Consider the following 8217-nt stretch of genomic DNA (forward strand, 5'->3'; position numbering starts at 1 on the left):
CTGTATGAACAAATGACCTTATTTCAGGGTTTATTTTTTCCTTTTTATTCTGTGTGTGCATTTGGTAGTTTTGAATAGAAGGGCTTGGTGTTGAGAAGACAAATAAAGATTCTTTTAAGCTGTATTTGGTTTGAAAGAAAAGGTAAGGAAAGGAAGGGAAAGATAGGAAATATATACAAGATTTATTAAGGTCTTTTCATCTTTTCTTTCTTTTTCCTATCTTTTCTTTTAAACCAAACGCAGCCTTTAAAAAAAGAATGAGAAGAAGGGCAGAGTGAGGTCTCATCATCTATGGGCCAAGGGTTCAAATTGTTGCAAGGTAGCCTCGTTTATTTGTCCTTGATCAAAGAATTGTACAGTGAAGCAGTAATAGTTGACTAAAAAGAACTAAATAACAAATAAAACAGACGAGCATCAAACATCATGTGCCCACCATCCTCGATACAAAGTTGTTATTTTAGGCATCCTCAGTACAAAGTTCTAGGAAAGACACGAAAAGGTGAGAGCCTGAGATTTGAGGAAAAGGAGCAATCACCATAGAGATGATGCCTTTTTGTGTGGGTTTATGCCCATGGCCGACCTCCCTCTTGGCTGCACAAAAATAAGGATTTTGTGCACTTTGCACTTTGCACTGTGGAGTGCCGACTGCCGAGTGCCACTGCTTGTTCATGGTTCCTCAATGTCAGAAAATACTGCATCTAGGCACCACGTTTCAGGCTTTTCATGCATTCTTCATAGTTCTTACACGTATAGACACACACTATCTCGCTCTTTCTGTCTTGATTTATAAGAAGGGATGAGGTGATGTGTTAAGAAATCAAAATTCTAGAGTAGAAAATTGAGAGGAAGAGACGTATCAAGTTGCAACTACTTGAGATCATAGTAAAAAAGTTGAGAAAAAATGTAAAAACTGCATCTGTTTGCTATATTTTTTGTTTTTAGAAATTAATGGTCATTGGGCTTGATGCAAAGGCTCCTCCCAAGAAAAGCTTTGGATTGCAAATTTGCAATAAGTAACCTTGGGTTCTGTAGAGTTTTTATTTGCTCTTGTTTGAAAAAATTAATTTTCAAATTATATTTTATCCAAGTTTTAGCTAATAATTAAGAACTTCTGTGAAAAAGCTTATCTCATTTATTTTGCTCTGTTGGAAGATTTATTACCTACTTTGATTGCTCATCTGCTGAGATTTGCCATTCCATTTACTTCCCCATATAGGAAGTGTTCACTTTTCGATTTTCAGTTTTTAATTTTCATCTTCTCCCTCCCATTGACTTGCAGGTTTTATTTAGTTACAGTAAGAAAAGAACACATGTGTCCCTATCAAATGGCTTGCTAATCCTACATCTTCACATGACTAGAAGTTAGAAAATCTTGCTGGGTTTCTCATTGTTTTTGCTTAGCTTAGTTTCTTTGGAGGCAGATGGGCTTCCTAAGAGGAGCTGAAAAAGTTCCAAAATTGCAGTCTTTCTGAATCTTCTAGTTTCTTGTTTAGAAATATGAATTGGGTTTTCTTTGATACCCAGAAACCAGATTATTCCCTTTCTCTCAGCCAACCGACCTTCATTCTTCCTCGGCCATCCCCTCCTCCTCCTCTCTTCCAGTCCAACAGTTTCAGTGTGGATAACAAGATCAGTCCAAGCATCTTACTCCTAATCATAATCCTTGCTATTATCTTTTTCATCTCTGGTTTGCTTCACCTCCTTGTTAGATTCCTTCTGAGACCCCCCATTAGAGAGCCTGAAGATTTGGAAAATGTCAGTCCTTTGCAAGGGCAGTTGCAGCAGCTCTTCCATCTGCATGATGCAGGAGTAGATCAAGCATTCATAGACACCCTCCCTGTGTTTGTTTACAAAGCGATTATAGGGGCGAAGAACCCATTTGACTGTGCTGTCTGTCTATGCGAGTTTGAGGCCGAGGACAAGCTCAGATTACTCCCAAAATGCAGCCATGCCTTCCATATGGAGTGTATAGACACATGGCTCTTGTCCCACTCCACTTGCCCTCTCTGCAGGGGTAATCTGCTTCCCGATTTCTCTCCTCATGCTAGCTGCTCTCCCATTGTTCTTGTTCTTGAATCTGGGAGCGAAAGCTCCAGAGAATTCGCTGCAGATAGGGAAGCTGTTCTTAGTACTACCAATTCAGTTCCAGGAACTAGTGCCCATCTGGGATTTCATGGGGAAGATGAACTGGAGCCCTCTTCTAATAATGTTTCTCAGAAATCTTGTGAAATTTCAACGAAAGAGGATTCCCCTCCTGCAATACCAGTGGATTCTGATGAAAAGGTTGTTCCTGTCAAACTTGGGAAGTTCAGGAATGTCGATGCTGCTCCCGGAGGTGGCGGTGGCGGGGAAGGTAGTAGCAGTAGCAGTAATGTAGATGCAAGGAGGTGCTTTTCCATGGGGTCGTTTGAGTATGTCATGGATGAGAGTTCTTCGTTGCAGGTGGCCATAAGGCCACCCACACGAAAACAGACAAGTAGGAAGCCTTCTCTGCCATTAACGCCTGGCCACAGGCCTGCCATGTCTGAATGTGATTGTCATTCTACTAGATCAGAATTCAAGGGGCTTGAAGATAGGAGTACTGAGCTTCATGGAGCTGACAGTTTTGGTGCTGGAGATGTTGCCGGAGGTATCAGAGGGGAAAGCTTTTCTGTTTCAAAGATCTGGCTACGGTCCAAGAACGGGAAACCAACATCGTCAACTGAAGATTCTTCAAGGTGGGCATTCTCCTTCCGATACCCTTTGCAGAGGAATTCGGCAGACGATTTAAAGCTGAAGCATAGCGACAGTAGGAGGACAATCTGTGAGATTGATGTCGGCCGGTCGGAGAATGGTGGCAGTGAATTGGGTTTGGATGAGGAAGTCGGGAGCTGTATCAGTCTGGATTCTCAGGCTAATCCACCATCCTTTGCAAGGAGAACGCTGCTTTGGCTTGTGGGAAGACAGAATAAAGTGGTTCACTCATCTCCCACGCCTAATCCCTGATTCTTGGCTTTGTTTTTTGATTACTTGCTCTTGAGATTCCTGAATTTTGAATAATTAGTAGAAGATGAGAAACAAAAAAAAAAAAAAGAGAGAAAAAAAATGTAAAATTTATATACAATTTTTTTGCATTTTACTGTAGAATGCTCAGTTGAGAAAGCATTTTATGTGGAAGATTAATATTTTGCCTCCCTTCTCATGAATCCTAAAATTAGTGGGTTCATGTTCATGTATCTCAGTCTTATTCTGAATCTCTGACCATATCTGTTATTTTTTTTTTTATAAATCTCTTAGTTGACAAAATGAAGACAACAGAAAAAGGAGATAGAAGCAGAAAATTTTCAATTAGATCCTTTATTATGGGATCCAGTGATGTAGAGGTCAAAATGGGTTTCAAATTTGATATCATCTGTTTTTCTGGGGAACCTTGATGTTCTACTGAGAATTGCAGAAATTGCCAAGCAAGGTCTGTGTTACAGGCTGTTGCAGAATGCAGTTAATGTCTACAGTAGTCCAATGAATTTAAGCTCAAAGCTGAAAGCTACTTAGGGCTCGTTTGGTTCTTGGGAATAAGGATTTGGAATTGGAATGAGAATGGGCATTTCAATTTAACTGATTCCAATTCTGAATATGAACCAAACGGACCCTTAGATGTGGAGGGTGTTGATTCTGGCAATGTGATTAGTGATATTAACTCTGCAATCTTGTGATTAGGCAGAAGCATGAATTAGTTCACAATGAATCCTGTGGCAATTTGCCTTGTCTGCTTGAGATGCAACTTGGCAACTGAAATCAGTAATGGTGGTCTTGCCGGTAGGTCATGAATCATAATGGGCCATAACATCCAGAAGCCTGACCAACATCTCAATATCTTCATTATTAACAAGATTGTGAATCACTTGTAATAATTTAAGCACTTCATAAGGTACTTCTGAAGAAAGAACATGCTGTTAGTGTTGGACTTGGCCGGAGCTATGAATCTTAAGGTCTCAAACATGGAAAATTTCAAGTCCAGTGGCCTGGCAGAAGCTAAACAGTTATGTGCCTGCCGGACCACCTCTGCTCTATGATGTGCTACTGAGCCTGCCGGAGAAGATCAAACATGGAAATGCTCAAATCTAATGGCCTAGCACAAGTTAATCTGCTAAACAGTTAATGGGGTTTTCTGTTTGCAAGGAAATAAGTACTGTACAGCTTTACTCATCTTGGTGGTTGAGCCAGACATCCAGTTATCCGGCTGCCATACCACCATTGATCCCTGACAAGTCCTGTACAGCTCCACCCGTTTTGGTGGTTGAGACAGACAACCAGTTATCCTGCTGCCAAACCACCATTGTTCTGTGCTGTAGCCATCAGCATTGGGCATGGCATTGGCCTGGCCTTGGCTGTTCATCAGAAAACAATGTGAAAAAGAGAACCCTTACTGTTATTGTTGTTATTGTTTGGCTGCTTCTGTTTGTCTGACTAGTGGGCGAGGAAAGGCTGGTCCTAGAAAATGGTTGTCATTGGGGCCTTGTCTCTACTCTACTCTTCTCTACAAACTGAAAAGTGGTGCCTAAGAAAATCCACTTTCCAAGACATGGGAAAGAGCTCACATCATATGGATTGCTGCCAACCAATGGTGTTGCATTTTGAGCCCTTCTAAACACTTGTTATTGTTTTACACAGATGGATGTATTATAGTTTTCATTTTATTATTTTTTAATTGTTTTGTTTATAATGAAAGGTACACTCTTTAATCTTCTATCACTGTTCAGAGATTTTTTTTTTCTTCCCTTCTTTTTTAGATTTGTTGGGCATTTTGATTGCGAGAGATTTCAGTATTTTTTTTTTTTTTCAAAATGAGACTCAACCTCTATGGCCCTATGGAAAGGCAACATGGACCCCCCCCCTACTTATATGACTAAGATTAACATATAGGGGCATATTTGTCATTTAGAAAATGTAAATTTTAATAAAAATTAGGAGTATGCTCGTTTTATCAAAAATGAGATGTGCCCCCCAAATTCCTCTTTTCCAATCATCAAGATGTTTGCATTCATAGAATTTGGATGCTCCAGGCTATTAAGCTAGAGATCACTTGTCTTACCAACTAATGAGATGATCCCACATGACAGGGTGATCTATATTCGATTAAGAGGAACATCAAGATTAGATTGGACTCTAAATTTGACACTTGATAGTTGATAGGAGCTCTGTTTCTTGTTTTGTTCATGGATAAGTTTCCTTCTTAATCTGATGAAAGCCATCCTTTGATGTGAGATGTCTCATTGGTAGGTAGGAGGAAACATTCATACAGACATAGGAGATTTACATATGTTACTCCAGAATACTTGCTCTTGGGGATGACTCTGTTTTGGTAGCCCACCTGAAATGAAATTAAGGTTCAATTTGTTTACAAGAGAATTTCGTTTTTGCTGTTGTAAATGCATGGAAGTGCAAATATGCCGAGTGTAAATACTGGTTTATTTTTGTTTTAGCTTCGGCTGTCTTATTTGGTTGTGAAAAGTAAAATTATGTAGTCTCCACCTTATATGAAAGAGAAAGAGATGGGACGATTATTTGTTTGGGAGTGAGGTTAAGAAGCAACATGATGTAATCCTCACTTTAAATGTGAGAGGATTGATGTAGGAGAAAGGTGGTGCCAAATTTGCACTGTCAGTGAGTGCAATTAAAAAAAAAGTAAAAATTTTGTATTGGGTAAGAGTGCAAATCATCATTACAAACAAATCGATATAAAAATCTTAACCTGATGCAAAATTTTTATCTATTTCAGATTTGCACTGAAAACAAATAGAGCCTAAGTGATTCAGGTCTCTCTTTACATCTTGAAGCACAAATTTATCATCCAAATGGATCCTTTTCCACCTAATTAACAGAATATTAAACTAAGTCAATTAATGCTTCTTGAAAAAAAAAATCTATCATAAATCCATATCTAGTAATTTGTGTTGCATGGGCAAAAACTTCTTTTTATTTTTAGTTTTTGTGGATACAAATATATTCAGTAGAAAACCTTGTATTTGTACAAATATGTCCAGTACAAGTATTTATAAACCTTGTATTTGCACTGTATTTACTTGTATTTGTACTCTTTCCCCAAGTAAAAGTATTATATCTCCCTTCTAAAACCAAGGTTCAAAACATGTATACATTCGTTTTGAGTATCAAAACTACTTTTCTTTTTATTCTTTTTACTTTCAAATTTTCACAGGGGCCCGGTGTTTATGTTATTTAACACTTAGAAATGGGAGTTTTTGGAAAGGTTTAAAAAATAGATATATCGCTGGAGAATACATATCCAGCTACCCCCGATTAAGGACAATCGGGAGATCCCCATTGAGTTTTGAACACGCCAGTGCTTTAATTCAATACTGGCCCGATATGATATTTTGTCTTTTTCACCTCTCTTATATGGGGGTTTATTTATATAGAAATTTTGAACCTTGGCTCAGGAACACTAATAAATATTATTTTAAACAGGATTTAAAGTATTGATAATTGGTTGATACTTATCGTGTCGGTGGTTTCTTGATACATTTTTATAGGGTGTGTATTGAGGTTCTGACCGGTTCAGGAGGTAAAGGAGTCTTAAACCAGTTTCTTTGAATCAATTTTGAAATAAAAAGACAAAAAAATATTATTGATATCATTCGATATACTCCTACCGATGTATCAAATGTATCGATATTTTGAACCTTATTTTTAAGCATAATGCAATCCTAACCAATCCTAAAGATTGGTTAGGATTGGATTGAGAATTAGGGTGCTCAAAGCTTCCCTCTCCACTTAATTAGATCAGGGATGCCAATGGGTCGAATTCACCAAGGGCTTGGATCAACCCAAATCCAACCTGACTAAATGAGAATAATGAGATGGGATAGCAATTCTATTGGGTTAGGGTCGTCGATTTTGGTTAAACTAAGCCCGTACCAAACCCATTCCGTTGATTATACATTTGTAAATATAAAACACTTTTGTTTATTGCTTAAACTAATAGCCCGTACCAAACCCATTCATTAGGTTTTTTTTTTTTTAAAAAAAAAAGAAGCAACTTCATTGATTATCAAAATATTTAAACCGTACATGATAATTAGTAGACCTGCTGTAGGAGATACTTATCTTTCCTTTACAAGCTACATAAGCTAGTTTATATTTACATGAACCAAAAAAGTAGAGCTGAAGTTTTGTACTCGTTTAGCAATATGGTATCCACAGATATGTTCTATCAAGCTTTTTGAGTTACTGTATACTGTGCAATATTCAAAGTGTTAGAAACATTGTGTATCAGAAAGGCAAACTTAAGAGACGTATCGAGATATATCTTGGATACGTATGGATACGGACAAAAAATTAATATATACATGGAAATTCTATAAATACTCCAATAAATCATAAATAAACATCAATACCACTAAATATAAGACATAAACGAGCTATTTATGCATAAAAATAATATGCTTTAGTGGGTTTTGTGAAAAAAAAAAACATATTATGATCAATAATTTTCTAAAATTGAATGGATTTATAGACATAATAGATCAAATAATTATTTCACATGTTTCATTCTAATTTTCTAAAAACTAATTAATTATTTACTTTTATTCAAATAATTATTTTGCATGTTTTATTCTAAAAATTAAATTAAAATTAAGAAAAGTAAATATGTAATAGAAAAATTGAATGGATTTATAGACATAATAGATCAAATAATTATTTTGCACGTTTCATTCTAATTTTCTAAAAACTAAATAATTATTTATTTTTATTCAAATAATTATATTACATATTTTATTCTAAAAATTAATTTTAAATTAATAAAAATAAATATGTAACAGAAAAATTGAATGGATTTATGGACATAATATATCAAATAATTATTTTGCATGTTTTGTTCTAAAAATTAAACTAAAAATCAAAAGTAAATATGTAACAAAAAATTGAATGGGTTTATGGACATAATAGATCATCCATATATTTACTGTAAATATTTATTATTAGAATTTAGATCATAGAAAAAAATTAGAGAAATAAATAAATATTTATAATCTAAAAATAAAAAAATAAAAAAATAAAATTTTCACATGATATTTGAATATATTGATGTATGGAATTATGGACCATGTTAGATCTACCTTAGCTCTACAACATACTCAGCCTATAGGTTTAGATCACATAAAATTAAAGAAATTATATATATATATATATATATATATATATATATATATATATTAT

At 35.7% G+C, this 8217-nt stretch overlaps 1 pseudogene across 1 annotated transcript; it reads left to right on the forward strand.

Moving 5' to 3' along the window:
• Positions 1-330: 330 nt before the first annotated feature.
• LOC104612346 (RING-H2 finger protein ATL13 pseudogene) lies at positions 331-3233 on the forward strand (annotated as a pseudogene). Its single transcript, XR_016082876.1, has one exon. The product of XR_016082876.1 is annotated as an RING-H2 finger protein ATL13 pseudogene (transcript).
• Positions 3234-8217: the final 4984 nt, after the last annotated feature.

Source organism: Nelumbo nucifera, chromosome 2 (assembly GCF_055504915.1).
Source record: "Nelumbo nucifera cultivar China Antique chromosome 2, China Antique-T2T, whole genome shotgun sequence".
NCBI classification, from domain to species: domain Eukaryota; kingdom Viridiplantae; phylum Streptophyta; class Magnoliopsida; order Proteales; family Nelumbonaceae; genus Nelumbo; species Nelumbo nucifera.